Raw genomic sequence first — 17,172 nt, 5'->3', positions numbered from 1 at the left:
AGAATCTGCAGTTTAACAGGATCCCCAGGGATTCATATGGATGTTGAAGACTGAGAAGCCCTTCTAGGCTTTGGTTCTCAATCTTGTCTGCATATCAGAGCACCTGGGAGCTTTACAAATTACTGATCGCACTTCCAGAGACTCTGATGTAATTGGTTTAGGGCAGCCTGGGCTTTGGGATGGTGAAAAAAACTCCCTCCAGGAGATTTAATGTGCGGCCATGTTTGAACTCCCATTCTAGGTGGTTTAAACCCCCATCAGTACACGCACGTGTGCATGTACATACATACATACATACACACACACACACACACACACACACACAGCAGAGTGAGTTACAACAGCCTATAAACAAGATCTCAAATCTCCAAATCAATTATGCTTTCTTCCTTTCCATAAACATCCTTCTTTATTTGGCCTCATCTCTTTTAAGATTATAAAATTAAGTCATCTGATGATAGCTTCAAAAAGATTTGGATATAAGTAGCTTTTAAAATAATGGTTGGAATGATTTAGAGGAAAAAATGAAGGCATTGATTTAAACTTCCCCGGGTAGCTTTTAAAACAAGAGCCATCAAAATCATCCCTCAAATTCTTGATAATTAAAAAAAAGGTACTTGAAAAAAAAAAACAACCAAACATTAAATAGCAAACTCTATCAAGAAAATTGTTTTGCATGAAATATATAATTATAGAAAGAGCCCGTGTAAATTGGAAAGCAAAATGGTAACACCTTAATAGACAAAGGAAATGAACTCACAATTCACAAAAGTGGATGTATAATTAGTAGAGAAGCCTAAGAAAATGTGCAGCTTCAGTAGAAATCAATGGAGTGCTCAAGAAAACAGTTACTGATTTTCCTTTAAGTAAATCCACAAAGATGAATAGGAAAGTGATCGTGAAAAAGACATATGCACATTCTTGGCCGGGCGCGGTGGCTCAAGCCTGTAATCCCAGCACTTTGGGAGGCCGAGGCGGGTGGATCACGAGGTCAGGAGATCGAGACTATCCTGGCTAACATGGTGAAACCCCGTCTCTACTAAAAATACAAAAAACTAGCCGGGCGTGGTGGCGGGCGCCTGTAGTCTCAGCTACTTGGGAGGCTGAGGCGGGAGAATGGCGTGAACCCGGGAGGCGGAGCTTGCGGTGAGGAGATCAAGCCACTGCACTCCAGCCTGGGCGACACAGCGAGACTCCGTCTCAAAAAAAAAAAAAAAAAAGACATATGCACATTCTCAAAAAATATTGAGTATCTTCTGTATAGCAGGCACACAGTAGTATAAATGATGAGGGTTGGGGGGGTTAATAAATGGAGAAATTCCCAGTCATTGTGGATTTATATCTCTTCCAATCCAGTCGTGTCTTGATGGAAGTCCATTCTAAACAAAATGTTCACATGGAAAAGGTTGTGTTCATTTATGGTAGCAAAATTGATTAAGAACCTAAGTGTCCAATAATAGGATTCCAATTAAGCAAACTCTGGTGCAGCCACCTGATGAAATGCTATGAATACTATTTGTGATATAATGAATGATAAATAATTTATACAGTATAAAACTGGAAAAATGCTTCAGTGATTGAGTGAATTTTGAAAATGATACAATGGTATGGTCCCCACACCCAACACACACACTATATATTTGTATATTTAAAGTTCCAAGGAGCCCTTAAACTAAGAAGGTTGTTTATCTTTGCTTAATCCAGTGTTTCTCAATCTATCTGATGATTGATGGTTTCCTTTTTCTCCCTCTTTTCCTCTCCCTTTCTTTTCAAAGGAAAACTTGTTTTATCATCTCTTGAAACTAGTATTTCTCAAATGAACAAAACCTCATGGATTTGCTGGCATATACAGTAGTATTTAAGAGCTATGTAAAAATAAAGGCCTTACATGGGTATATACATGGTAAAAAATTTACCAAGTTCACTTAAGATTTGAGCATTTTACTCTATATAAAGTATTTTTAGAAACACTGCTAGATTCTGAGAAGGCAAGAAATATTTTTAAGTGAAATTTTGGTGTTCATTAGAACAAATGCATGAATATTTGTTAAGTCAACGTTTTGGTACACTACAGATACATTTCTGTGTATCAGTTGTTAATGTGTGCCTCTAATGTACTGTCATATGTACAGATTACTTATTGATATGGTTTGGTTGTTCCCTACCCAAATCTTGAATTGTAGCTCCCATAATTTCCATGTGTCACGGGAGGGACCCAGTGGGAGGTAATCGAATCATGGGGGTGGGTCTTTCCCATGCTGTTCTTGTGATAGTGAATAAGTCTCATGAGATCTGATGGTTTGATAAAGGGGAGTTCCCCTGCACATGCTCTCTCTTGCATGCTTGATACCACGTAAGACATGACTTTGCTCCTCCTTTGCCTTCCACCATGATCATGAGGCCTTCCCAGCCACGTGGAATTGTGAGTCCATTAAACCACTTTTTCTTTATAAATTACACAGTCTTGAGTATGCCTTTATTAGCAGTGTGAGAACAGACTAATACATGTATGCTAATTTTTACAAGTTTTGCAAAAGAATTTGGTGTAGCAGAAAGAGCTCCAAAACTCATCCTGGATCAGCCAATAGCTAGCTGTGTGATCCTGGACAAGTGACTCAACCCCTCTGGATCTCAATTTCCTAATTTCTAAAATGAGGAGCAATACCAAAACTCTAGTTCCATTTGTCTTTGAAAAAGTTTTACTATTTTAAAAGATTATAAAGCCTTATAGTTACATCTTTGCCTAATAATACATCAAAGGCCATCTTTTTATCTGACTACTGAGTCTTTGGACCACTCATTACCATCACGGTGACTGTGAAAACAATCAATCAGCTTTAAGGTGATCTCTATGACAATGTGCTTTCCAGGAATGCATTATGGGAAGAAGGCAGGGAGGCCTACATTTGTTTCACATGCTCTGTTAGTTAAATGTCAAAAAAATTAGTTTTCCGTTTGGTTGCTCCAGAACCCCTGGCTGCCACAGATCATTGCTGGACAGTTGTAGGAGGATTCTTGGTACTTCTGATATAATCACCATTGTCTCTAGGCCTTGAATGCCAAGGCATAAACAATATAGAAAGATTTTGTCATCTTTAGAAAAGCTGAGAACCTCTTGGTTAAGACAGCAGTCTCCTTGACTTATTTATCACTTTGTCTACTTCTAGATGTTATTGAACTCTGCCTTGGTAGGGAAATCTTGGGTCAATATTTCTCCAATGAAGTCAGTAGCCCCTTTGAGACAGGGAGGACTATGTTCTGATGGATGAAGAGAAATTTCCCACAAAATCTGGAGCTGCCTATGGTGACTGGTCTTTGATGATGCCCCTTTCTCCACCAAGATCTTACCAAACAAATGTTGTATCTCAGTTGCCAGCCCCAACTCTGAGTTGATATCCAATATAACAAACTCTCAATACAATAGGATTAATAAAAAATATTTTAATGAGATTCAACCTGGATATGCATTTTGCCTTTTCTTTATGGTCACTTGAATTCTCCAGGTCCTGCACTTAACACTACTTTAATCTGGATTTCAGGTGCAGGATTTGACCAAGGCAAATATTCTGGTCTTTGTGCCTTCCTCTTCTTCCCTGTTTTTATATAGTTATTGTTAGAAGCATTTCAATTTTCACTTTAACCACCAAAGGCTTTATGAGTTGCAAAGGCGACTTTGGTGGATGTTTCACAATTTAGGAAAAAATGTTCCTAATTTTTACTTAGAGTTTTGTTTCTCTGACTTTACGAGTACCTGTTTGGGACAAAAGAAAGAGTTTGGGTTTGGAGTTGTTTGGGTGCAATTCCAGGCTGAGTGCCTCTCTGACCTTGGGTGTGTGTTGTTCCTTACAAGCCTTAGTTGTAGCTTGCACCACCTTCCTTAGGGTGTGGTCCTGATGAGTACAAGGGACAATATGTGTGAATGTGCTCTGTAAACTCTAGAAGACTTTACAAATGCTAGGTGTTTGTCTTATTTCTGATGCACTCTAAGGAACTCCAGAGCTTTAACCAGTTTGCTCTGGGTGCATGGTTGGCCATTGCATATGGAACCAGACCATGAGGCACTGCCTTCTCTCAAGTACTTTTGAGTGTCACTGTGTTTATGGCTCTATGATTTAGCACCATGTAGGAGGAAGTAATCATTGCACTGCCCCCGAGTGTGTGGTTAAAGGACCAAGTGCAGACAAGTGTTGAGTGGACTCCATTTCCCACATGATGTATGTGGGGCCACGGCGACTATGAGTAACACAGCTATAAATGGGTCACAGCAAGGCGTAAACATCACATGTTCCTCAGTCTGGACTTACGGTGACACAAGGGAGATATTTGGTGTATCATCCCCACACCAGCCAAGATGTACCCTTCCCAAATGTAAACTAGAGGTTGTGCTTCCATGCCATTTTTGGCCTGGGTACAAAAGGTATGTGGGGTAGCTACAGAAGGACTTTTTCAGCTAGTTGCTGTACCTTCCCCATCATTCTCACAAATGTCTCCTACAGGAGAACAGGGCACAGGAGAATAGCTGACAACTGTTGTCTAGGCAGCAAAGCAGCGTGGCCCTGGAGACAGCCCAATACACTTGCATTCCAACACCCTGACAAACAAGAGTGCTTTACAGTGTGGGCAATTTTAGCTCTGGATCCCTTCCCATTGTTTCTCATTTCTAAATTCGAGCCCTGATGCAGAGCAGGGAGCTCAGGTCTCTAGATTCCCGAATTTTTGTATTCTGGTATCATGCCAGCATCCCGAGCACACGCTGAGTCCCACAAAGCCAAGGATGGAGATTCTTGCCCTCTGGGGACTTTGGACTCTGGGATGGACTATATCTGACCTTATCCATCATTGCCGTCCTGTTTCCAGGCTTGTTGGGCCCTCTTGAATTATACTGGGACCCGGGAGTGGGGGAAGCTGAGGGACAGGGTGATCTGCAGGAGGACACCTGCAATGGCTCCTGCTTCATCTGTCACCTCATGCCTGGCTCCTTCTGCAAGGAAGAATCAGGTTTATTTTGTAGGCTGAACAAGGTAGCTGTGTAGTCAGTTGGTGGAGTGCCTGGCACATAGTAGGTGCTCAAAACTGGCACTGCCACCATCAGCTGTTTCTCCACTCCCACGTGAGCACAGGCTGATAGCATTGGCCCAGCTTCCCCCTCTTCACAGTTTTTTTTCAGGTCTCCCTTGGCTCTCAACTGCAGTAAGTAAAGAGGAAGAGCAAAGTTCCCCTGGGGCTAATGTTATATTAAGAATTCCATGCATTTATTTGTCTAAATATAGTCGTCTCACAGTAGTCATGGTGGTCTGGGAAAACTGGATCAAGATTTCTCTATTTTTAAAAAAATGCTTACTTTCATAGCTTTTGGGGCACAAGTGGTTTTTTTGTAACATAGATGAGTTGTATAGTGATGAATTTTGAGATTTTAGTGTACCCATCACCTGAGTGGTGTCCATGTACCTAATATGCTGTTTTTGTCCCTAGCTCCCCCTCCCACCCTTCCCCTTCTGAGGCTCTAAAGTTCATTATATCACTCTGTATGCCTTTGCATACTCATAGTTTAGCTTCACTTATGAGAACATACAATTTTTTGTTTTCCACTCCTATGTTACTTCACTTAGAATAATGCCTCCAGCTCCATCCAAGTTGCTGCAAAAGACATTATTTCATTCCTTTTTATGGATGAGTAATCTTTCATGGGATATATATACCACATTTTCTTTATCCACTCATTAGTTCTCTATGTTTACAAAACTGTCTCAAAGTCAGAGAGGGCTATAAGCTGAACCCAGTCGTGAAGGATATCTTACGGCTCTCCAATGCAAATGGCTCATTCTATGTTTCTCAGTATAGCCATAATTTCACCTATGTATCTGGGACAGATAAAGGATTATCAGAGTCCATGTCAAGCCTGCCATATAAATGGTACCTATTTCTGGGTTGCAGATGGTGCTTCTCAGTCTGGACACATCTTGGAGAGAAATCACACCTCATAAAACATGCTTCAGTGACAATTTCCTATGGATCATCACCCATTCCATGCTGCTCAGAGAAGCCCAAGGAATACCTTGGCTTCAAGGGAAGCTTGTCATGGGCCTCTTACTTAGCCAGGGAGACTGGCCATATGTCATCCAGCACAGTGACCATAGCAGTAAAGTGGCTAGAGCATACCCTGGCCATCATGGGGCCAGAGCTGGAACCTAGGGCAGAACTGGCAGCATAGCAGAAACATAGCACATCAATCCAACACTCCTGGATTTCTGCATCTATGGGCCTTCACTCATTACTGCTGCCTCACATTGAAGAATGTGGGTTTGGCTACAACTGCAACTCCAGTTCTTTTCCTATTTTCATTTCTCCAGTAGTCCAACTCATCAATCACTGGACCCCTGCTATGTGTCAGGTGCCATGATAGGCAATGGGATGTAAAAATGAATAGAACATATTTATATCCTTAAAAGATCCCAGCCTAGTGGCAGGGCAGCTATAGTGGGAGACATGAGAGGAGTGAGATGATGCATATAAGCAAATAATCACAATTCAGCATGTTATATGGAGAGTCATGGGGAGGTGGGATTTTAGTCAAAAGTTATAACCAAAGAGGGAGAGGCCCAAAGGCTCTTGTCATTACAGGAGCAAAACGTGGTCTAGCGAACTCAGAGTATAGGGTACCTAAGAGAGAATGACCAGAGATGAGCCTGGATCCTGGTACCCCAGGATGAAGCTGTGAAATTGCTAGTCACTTAGAAACCATGGGCTGGGAAGGAGGTGGTGTCTTACCTCCACTTAGTGACTGGCATGGACTGAAAATTGATAATTTCTTAAAAAAATTAGTAAACAACCTAAATGTCCATTGGTAGATGTATGAATAAAGAAAATGTGATACACACACACTGGAATTTTTATCCTGGAATAAGAAGGAAACTCTGCAATATGTGACAACATGGATAAACTCTGAGGACAGTATGCAAAGTAAAATAAGTCAGTAACACAAGGACAAATATTGCATGATTCCACTTATATGAGGTGGCTAAAATAGTTAAACACGTAGAATCAAAGAGTGAAGTGGTGGTTACCAGCGGGGTAGGGGGAAATGGGGCGTTACTAATCAACAGGCATAAAGTTTCAGTCAAGCAAGATGAGTAAGCTCTAGAGATCTGCTGTACAACATTGTACTTATGGTCAACAATAATGTATTATACACTTAAAAATGTATTAAGAGAGTAAATCTCATATTGTGTTCTTTTGATAATAAGATAAAATGCTGGGGAAATACAAGAACCTATGCTGACTGCTGTTGATAGCATTTTCAGTTTTGCAATCATTAATAACTTCCTACTTTTTCCTCTGGTTCACAAACCATCCATACCCTGTTAGTGGAGTAGAAACAGCTCCAAAGTCAGGACACCTCTGTTAAAATCCCAGTTTTTCTATCTACCAGCTATGAGACTTTGAGCTACCTACTTTGATTTTTGAACCTCTGTGTATTTCATCTCAACAGTGAGTACAACACAACCTGCATCACAGCAATGCTAGAAATGTTCAATGACACTATGGGCTTTGTGATCTCTAAAGAAATATACAAGAAAGGGAAGCTTTCTTAGACAGATCTCTGCTGTAGACTTCTTCGGGCTCAATGGCCAGAACTGGGTCCCATGGCTCCCCCTAGCTGTAAGAGAGACTGAGAAATAGAGTGTAGTATTTCGCTCACCAGCCTTTGTAGTAGAGAAAAACAAGGATTATGGAGGGTGTCAAACCAGAGTTTCTGCCCCACCAGGGGGAAGATCCTTGTTTATGGAGTTTTCTTTCTCCAGCCATTGGCAATAAAAAAAGGTGAGCATTCCATTTTTAAGAAAAGATTCAGCTCATTCACATAAGTAAAACACACAAGGAATGACACCAAAGACTAATGGAAAACAAATGTGTAAATAGTGTTCAAGAATCCCTGCATTACAAGAGCTTTGAAAAAAAGTGGCACCATATCAGTTAGCTATTGCTGCATACCAAACCACCCCCCAAATTCAATGTTTAAAACAAGATAATTTCTTATTCTAACTCATGTGTTTTGGCCTCAGTTGATACAGGTTGGGCTCAGCTGATCTTGGCTGGACTCACTGATGTGTCTGCAGGTCATCTGGGGGCTCTGTTCTACATGGGGCCTGGTTAGGGTGCTTTAGCAGGGGTGGTTCTGCTCCACATATTTCTTGTCCTTCTTCTGGGATCAGAAGGCTAACCTGGGCATACCCTTGTTATGGCAGCAGCAGAAATACAAGAGTAAGCACAAACATGTGATACCTCTTGAGGCATAGGCTCAAAACTGGTACACCATCATTTCTGCCTCATTCTGTTGGCCAAAGCAAGATGTGTGGCCAAACTCAGGCATGAGGAATTATACCCCACCCACAGTGGTAGAAAACTACAAAGTTACATGGCAGTAGGGAGAGGTGAAGAACTGGAGCCATAAATGCAAATTTACCTCAGGCACCAGTGGTCTTACAAGCCATAATCATAAGACTAACATTATACTCTAATCCTTCAGGAGAAGCTATCCTAATTTAGTTTAGAATTACTTAAATCACTAGAGCCAAAGTTGATGGCCACAGCATCTACCCATAGTTCATTTACATTCATGGAATTGAGAGATGAAGTTTTCAAGTGAAAATGGGGTCTTCAATTTTGACTTGTTCCTATCATATTGGTTTATAACCTGGAGGACATTATGCTAAGTCAAATAAGCCAGACATAGACAAATATGGCATGATCTTACTTATATGTGGAATCTAAAAACATTGAACTCATAGAGGCAGAGAGTCAAATGGTGGTTGCCAGGGGCTTGAGGGGTGGTGTGAATGGGGAGATGATGGTTAAAGAATACAGAGAATTTCAGATACATAAGGTGAATATATTCTGGAGATCTCGTATTAGTCCATTCTCACGCTGCTATGAAGAAATGCCTGAGACTGGGTAATTTATAAAGGAAAGAGTTTTAATTGACTCACAATTCTGCAGGGCTGGGGAGGCCTCAGGAAATTTACAATCATGGCAGAAGGGGAAGCAAACACGTCCTTCTTTACGTGGCAGCAGAAAAGAGAAGTGCAGAGCAAAATGGGGGAAAGCCATTATAAAACCATCAGATCTCATGAGAACTCACTTGCTATCATGAGAATAGTATGGGGGGAACCACCCCCATGATTAAATTATCTCCATCTGGTCCCACCCTTGACATGTGGGGATTATTACAATTCAAGATGAGATTTTGGGTGGGGACACAGCCAAACCATATCAGATCTGTTGTACAGCATCATGACTATAGTTAATAATGTATCCTTGAAAATTGCTAAGAGATCTTAAATGTCCTCCCCACAAAAATAAGTATGTGAGGTGATGGATATGCTAATTATGATGACTTAAACATTTTACAATGTATGTGTGCATATATCAAAACATTGCATTGTACACTGTAAATATATACCATCTTCATTTGTCAATTATGCCTTAATGACACTGGACGGGAAAAACTCACGGTTCCTTTGGTTTTTCTTTTGCAGGCTTGATGTGAAGAATTAAAGAGGAGGAAGATGGATTCAATAGCTCACTAAAATTTTATATATTTGTATGACTATTACGAACCTCCTGAACGCCTGAGACTCTAGCAGAAATGGCCTGTTTGTACATTTATATCTCTTCCTTCTAGTTGGCTGTATTTCTTACTTTATCTTCATTTTTGGCACCTCACAGAACAAATTAGCCCATAAATTCAACACCTGGAGGGTGTGGTTTTGAGGAGGGATATGATTTTATGCAGAGTGATATGGCAATGTGTCTAATGATTTTGATGAAAAGTTTCCCAAGCTACTTCCTACAGTATTTTGGTCAATATTTGGAATGCGTTTTAGTTCTTCACCTTTTAAATTATGTCACTAAACTTTTTATGAGTTCAAATAAATATTTGACTAAATGTAAAATGTGAATCTAGACTAAATTAATTTTTATATTTCAGATAGCTACATATTCCCTAACCTGGAGAGAAATGAGATATGAGTCAGCCCAATCCCATATTGCCTAAGTGAGGGCCTCTCATTCTGAATTATTGAGTACCATGGGTAAAACCATGGCTGACTGATCACTCATATGAAGTTAAATATCACTTGAGGAATTGGATATCATTGATATTCTTCCTCCAAGGATGAAGAGTTTTACAGTGAGTGCATTTTACATCTATAGAGGCTTAGAAACTGCCCTCACCCAGATGGAATAGAGTTCATTATAAGTTAGAAATTCCCCTCACCCAGATGGAATAGAGTTCATTATAAGGCACAACAAAGTAAAGCTGAGCAAACAGAACAAGAGAGGAGAAGAGCCGTCCAAAGATGAAACATGTCTCCTGCTGCTATAATGGAGAGTCTCTATGTCAACTGAATCAATGTCCAACACTATCATAGACCAAAAAGAATCACCTGTGCTCCTCTAGAGTCTTATGATCTTCTGAACGGCTTGGGCAACTTCACAGTGTGAAGATTTGAGGGACCAGGTTATCAAGAGCACACTGTTTGAAAAGCAAGCATGTCACCTACCTGGTATGCAGAGACCTCAACGTCGTTTCTCAGGCTGAATGACTTTGATCCTTGCTTCAGAGTCAACCATTGTAAAAAATCAGATGTACTTTGAAATATCCCAAGTGTAAATTACTCTCCCACTTTTCTGTTTCACAGAGCTCAGCTTCGAAAAGCAGGGCTATCATTGCCTACACATGTGACTGGCCACAGAGTCAGCAGTGCCTGATGAGTTTAAGTTTTCCCAAAAAGGTGCCTGTCTGGTCATAGGTCCCATGTGTTTCACCAGACTGTGATTTATCTGGTCATCTATATCTAATATATACATATGGCAGGGGGAATATCAATCAGAACAAAATATGCCAGCCTAATAATCTGTCAGCAGATGAGGTAAACAGGTTCTGAATAGGTGCTAGGTTGCCTCAGACTGTCTCACTCTATACTGATTAGAGTAGTTGGGTAGGGTTACCAAATTTACCTCAATGTTCACTTTGTTTTAATGTAAATTATCTATGTTCAGTTTCAAAATTAAGTTCTGGTATAAAGTTATAAAAATTGTCTTCATATTTTAATGTCTTCCAAGGCAAATTTGCAGCACAATACATACCAAAGTCATTAGACAAATTCAATGGATTTTTTGAATTTTAAATTTAATATGTATTGTATTTTGTTAAGGCTCAAATTCACTATAGAGGAAAAGACAGTCTTTGCTTTCGATGAAGTTATAATTTTCAAACTTCACACATTCCATGCTAAATGGCTCTTTAAAAACCCATATGTCTCATGGAAACAGCCTTATTTATCTTATAGGTTTATAAACAACCAATCATGCAACTTTTCCATGAAGGAGAAGCAAACTACAAAGAGATGAAGGTTCGTTAGGAGGGAAACAACTCTGGTGTGAATAAGCATAAGGTACCATACCCAGTTGTTAGTGTGCACATTGTAAATGGTATGATAATCATACTCTACTATAAGGAGAGTGTCTTTGAGTACAATACAACTTTCACTCCACCCACATTTCCTGGATGCCTACTATGTGTCAGTCTATATGCTAAGTGCTGGGGGAACACAAAGCATGTTCGTCCAGAAAATCACCTTGCTTTAAAAAAAAAACAACAAAAAACCATACCTCTCTGTTCCCCCTCCCCCATGTATGGGATTTTCCTATATTGTGCTTGAGGCATGAGTGAAAGAAGGCCCTGCTGGGTCCAGGACCTGCGGGACACTTGGAAAGCTTCTCTGTTTGGAGCAGAAGCCATTAGGAACACATAAGCCTCTCCAGAATTATCTCAAGCACTCATTTTGTATGATCTTTACATTTCAACAGTGCAGACTGAAAGGTAATTAGCTTTGTTTCCAAGGTTACTTACTGAATAGCTGAATGACACAGTAGTTTTCTAAGTTACGCCCAGGCCATGGGAGGTGATAATTATCCAAATGAATCCCTCATTTTTAACTAGAGCAGTTAGAGGATTTACAAAAAGCCTCCCATTATGATCAGGCCCATGTAAGGAACACTACTAATTTTAATGTGCCATCCTGTGAAATCCCCTCTCCTACATTCTTGAGCTGACCTAGAATTAGGGTTCCCCCTTTGGCGATGAGAACAGGGCTTATTTGGATTCCACGACTATGGGTTGATCAATTAAAATTAGTTCCCTTTGAGGGCCTCTGGCATTATCCCATTGCTTTGCAATCTAGCTTGAAATAGAAACTGCATTTAACTTGATAACTGATGCTCTCTTGGGATTTTAACCTGATGCTGAATGTATGCATCTGTGGCCCATCGCTAGTTCTTTGCCTCACATACCATTAATTACATTTCTGTGCTTCTCCAAAGGAGGATATATTACCATAATGTTCATATGCAATCATGTATTCATTCAGCAAGCCATACAAAGAGCACTCACGAAGACAGGAAGCAACCCACCAGGATGTTGCCAGACTAAGAAAATCCTTAGCGGTCATGTATTGAGTTCATTTTTTTTCTCTACGCAAATAACCAAACTTGTTTAGATCTTACACTGAAGGAAAATCACACTGTCAAAAAATATATATATATGCCGATTATTAAAAGAGGGGATTCAGCCGTAAAATAAGATTGCGCCTTAACAACATCATCACCTTTGTGTTCTTCTGAGAAAGAAAAACAACCTCAATTAAGCAATCATTTTCAGACTGTGGAATGCACTTGGCCTCACATCCTTCACCCCTGTGCTTGTTTATTAAAGGAGGAAATCAATCCCTTAACATTTGACTTCTTAGCAAAACAATTCAGTGACACCACCAACTAGGATAAACCACGCTATCAAATAACAAGGCTCTTTTTTATGACCAGCTCTTTCCCTGGCTCAGTGAGGATATATTACAATGCAGATTCTAGAGGGAAGGAGGCTTTCCCCTTGGGCTTCAAATGTCTGCAGATTAGCTGCAAAGCCAAAGCAGGTCTGCACTCTCAAATTGAATTTTTCAAATCTGATTCTTTGTTGGGAGGGCCATGGTTAGAGGAGGTGTGCCCACAGGTTTTACTCCAGTGTGGGGGTAGCTCATGGTCTCTAGACATACAGAATGGGGGTCTAGACTTCTCTGGAAACTATTCCTGCTGCTTAATATTGTTCACACATCAATGGTGCACTAGAAAAGACAGTATCCTGGAGGAATTTCTTTTCTGAAGTATTCGGAACACACCAACATCCAATCCACCCACGCAAGCCATGCTGCTTTATGGCTGATGGCAAGGTTTAGGAAAAACAAAAACAAAAACAAAAACAAAAAACAGGGAAGGCTTTGTTCTTGATTTATGATTTTATTTTGCTTTGTTTCATACTGTGTCTTCTGGTCCTGACAACACACAGATTCTTGATCTCAGGCAATCCTTACCCTCCTCACTCTGATGGAGGTGAGTTTTCCTGCATTCAATGGGAGAAGAGGAGCATCAGAAGAAGCCAAAGGACACATCTCAACTTGTAGAAGGCCAGACACCCATGAGGGCATGGGATTTCTGCTTAGTATTGGAAATTAGGCCTTTGCTTAGCATTCTAAAATCATCTGGTGGATCCAACTTTATTATAATTTCCTTAAAATGGCATGTTGCATTTATTTAAATTTGCAGATGAGGAAACAGGAGATAGCATAGCTGCCTCCAGTGATATAATAATAGTGCATGGACCAAAACTCCTTATGTCTTTTTTTTTTTTTTTCCAGATGGAGTCTCACTCTGTCGCCCAGGCTCCCAGGTTGGAGTACAGTGGTGTGATCTCGGCTCACTGAAACCTCTGCCTCCCAGGTTCAAGTGATTCTTGTGCTTCAGCCTCCTGAGTAGCTGGGACTACAGGCACGCACCAGCACACCCAGCTAATTTTTGTATTTTTAGTAGAGACGCGGTTTCCCCACATTGGCCAGATTGGTCTCAAACTCCTGACCTCAAGTGATCCACCCACTTTGACCTCCCAAAGTGCTGGGATTATAGGTGTCAGCCACCACGCCTGGCCAAGACTCTTTAAATCTTGAAAAAACAAACAAACAAAAACTCCAAACTTTTCTTTTTCCCAAATTCTGAATTCATTGCTAGGCATCATGGTTGTGATCGTGATGGCCCAGGAGCGGGAGAGTGGGAGCTCTATTTGGAATCCGGACAAATCACACACATAGGGTAGGGAATTCAGAAGGAAGAATTAACCAGGAGAAATGACCCTTCAAGAGACACCATTGGACTTCAAACTCTGTAGTTAGATCCTGGTCTACTGCAAGAACCCCAACCAATACACCCAACATTTCAGTCCTACTTTGCTTATTGCTTATTTCCCCAGACTTTTATTGACATATTTTCTTTCCTAGCTTGGGAGGGGAGCCATCCCCTCTCTGTTGTGTGGCATTAATTTCCTCGGAGAGCATGCTTTCACTAGAGGATTTACCAATATCTGTCACCCTGGAATCATTGGTTCTATTTGGCCCTGCATATAAACAATAATATCTATTGCTGGCTAGAAAATAAACCGTGGGAACTGGAATGTTTTTCAACTTAACAATAACCCACAACACTTGGACCAACTATCTGGCATGTTTTTCAATGAGAGGTCATTGAGAACAGCACTGGCAATGGCCCGTTGTATCCCCCAGACCTTTCTTTTAGAGGCCAAACAGAAGCAATGATCTTTAACAGATGCACCATTAGGTTAGGCAAGACCTACATCTGAAAGCTTTGTTGATTCAGACACTCAAGACACTCAGTAATTAAGTTATGGGCCAGTGAGCACATTATCTGCAATGAAACATGTCCTTGATCAGCGATTAGATGGGTAAACATGTGACCTCATTGTCTCCACCAAAGGATGATTATGTAACAGTCTCTGGTCCTCAAACATCATGGTTATTTGCCAACTTTTGATCCTGGTAAATAAGCTGAAATCACTTGCTATGGTCTGGAAATCAGATTTTTAGGACAACAGACTCTTCCTCGGGAGGCCTGATGCATTCTGTCTGATTACAGATGTACTGGGAACTTTACAGATGCCCAAATACGAGGTGGATGGGTCATAGGGAGGTGGGAGCTGTGAAGAATGACTCAGGGGCAGTCTGGTGTCACAAGACTTTACCAAAACAAAGACATGTAAAAGATCATCTGTTTATTAAGCTTCAGAGCTTGCTTGCTGCATAAGACATAGTAAAGAGGAAGACATGTAGGAGGGCTAGGGGGAAAAAAGGGAGGAAGAGAAACAGAATGAGAGAAAGGGAGAAGGGAGAGTGATTTACTCCTAGAGCCCTTTGGTGGGTCACCGAAGGTTTTGTGGCTTCTTTGCAGTCTAGCTGAGCAGAGGAAACCTATCTGCTTCATGCACAATCGAACACTCATCTTCTATTTTCTTCTGATGTGTAAGGAGTATGTGCAGGAACTTCCAAGTACAGCAAGGATTAGAAGAGAATCTGGCTTGGGGTGACCCGAGACATCTAAATGTCACATAGTCTTGATGCACATGTGACCTGGAACTGCCCTGGGATGACTCGGGCCCCAGCCCTTCCTTAATCCCCATTTGCTCTCCTTCCTCCAGTGACATTAGCATAGCCAGAGCCCTCCCACCTGCTTGCAGCTTCTTATGGGCCAGAGCTTGGTCTCTCGCTCAGACTGATCTACATTTTAACCTTGGCTGCCATATTAGAAAGAGCAATAATCACTTTAAATGGCTGCATATGTTTTCAAAACTAAACCCACGGCAAAATCAATAGGCCATGAGCCCTGATCCAGCACACGGCCATGTGCCATTGGAGGAAAGGATACTACACTTTCTTTTGCCCAGACACTTCCAAAATAGTCTACTGGAGTTTTGATAAGCATTTTTGAGGGCTACATTGAGGACTATACTTGATGAGTATATGGAGGACTATTTTATATTAAAAAAAGACCAACAATGATTTAAAAATTAATCCATACTATATAGTGATTGAAGTCATGATTTAAACCATTTTGACTTAATTTCAGTATCTTCCATAATCCAGATTTCTCTATCTAAATCAGAAGTTACGATTCAGGCCAAAGTCCAGTGTAGTTAGCACACCAATAAGCTTTTCTTTTCTTTTTGGCTTCTGTCTTAGTTTGCTTTCCCCAGCACCAGACTCTGAGATGAGGGTTCAAGTGAAGGTAGCTTGTTTAGGCAGGAAAGGAAACACCAGTAGGGAACTGGGGAGGTGAGATGAAGCAGGGAAGGCAACTGGAGGGAGGGGCTGTGAAGTCAGATATGACTATGGGTAACAGGCTTAATCTCACCAGGGAAGCTCTGGGAGTCTGAACAGAACATACACCCCAGAGTGATCTCAGCTGAGGAGTGAGGGAGCTGAGGTACTTGTGTACCAACTCCCATCCTTCTTTTATTGAGGACTACCTGCAACACAGGGCAGGCAAAGTGTGCTTTGTGGGACACGGAAAGCCGTTAACAAGGAATGCAGTGGTTGGCAGTTTGGAAGCTGGGTCGTGTGCACTGAAACGTAGTAGCCAGGAGGATATGGGTGAAGTACAGGGCCCATTACAACTTCTACGTATAAATGGCAAAATAAAATACTTATTGTAGCAGATCACAGTACACATTTTCTACTGAAGATGTCACTTGCTAAGCATATGTCATTATTTTAATTCAGGAAGTGAATCAACGTGAATTATTCCTGGTATTTTCCCACTAAAAATTGGTGAGGGATCTAATACCTGATGGATAGGGAAGTGGCATACTTGTTTTTGCCTAGCAGAGCTCCCATTTTGGAAACAGTATTGATGATGAAAATAATTTAAAAAATAGAAATTTGAAAGAACATCCTATGTCATATAATTCCACAAATATCTCTCCCCTCCTGCATATTTTCCAAACTACATTTTCATCATAATGATGTAGAGATAAAGCCAGGGAAGCATATATTTATCTATCCATGTATCTATATTCACCCAATATCTTTCTGTATAATAACATTACATGGTTGTATTACTAGCTCTTTCACATACTATTAACATATAAGATTACCATTATTACAAAGGCTTGTTTTTATTTTAAAAAATAGATGTGTCCCTAAGAAAACAGTTGATCAGATCCAAATGTCCCTTTGAAAAAGCGGCATGTTTTAATCTATTAGGATTTTTTGAAGGCTT

General features: G+C 40.7%; 1 protein-coding gene across 1 annotated transcript in view; it reads left to right on the top strand.

Moving 5' to 3' along the window:
- Positions 1 to 9,959, top strand: part of SMPX (small muscle protein X-linked) — a 53,435-nt gene extending 43,476 nt beyond the window's left edge. Inside the window, exon 5 of the mRNA XM_025372797.1 lies at positions 9,537 to 9,959. The gene's annotated coding sequence lies outside the window, so the exon portion shown is untranslated. The remainder of the gene's footprint in view (positions 1 to 9,536) is intronic.
- Positions 9,960 to 17,172: the final 7,213 nt, after the last annotated feature.

This window comes from Theropithecus gelada, chromosome X (genome assembly GCF_003255815.1).
Source record: "Theropithecus gelada isolate Dixy chromosome X, Tgel_1.0, whole genome shotgun sequence".
Lineage (NCBI taxonomy): Eukaryota > Metazoa > Chordata > Mammalia > Primates > Cercopithecidae > Theropithecus > Theropithecus gelada.
Note: the sequence above shows the minus strand (reverse complement) of the source record. Positions and strands in the feature narration are given on the sequence as shown.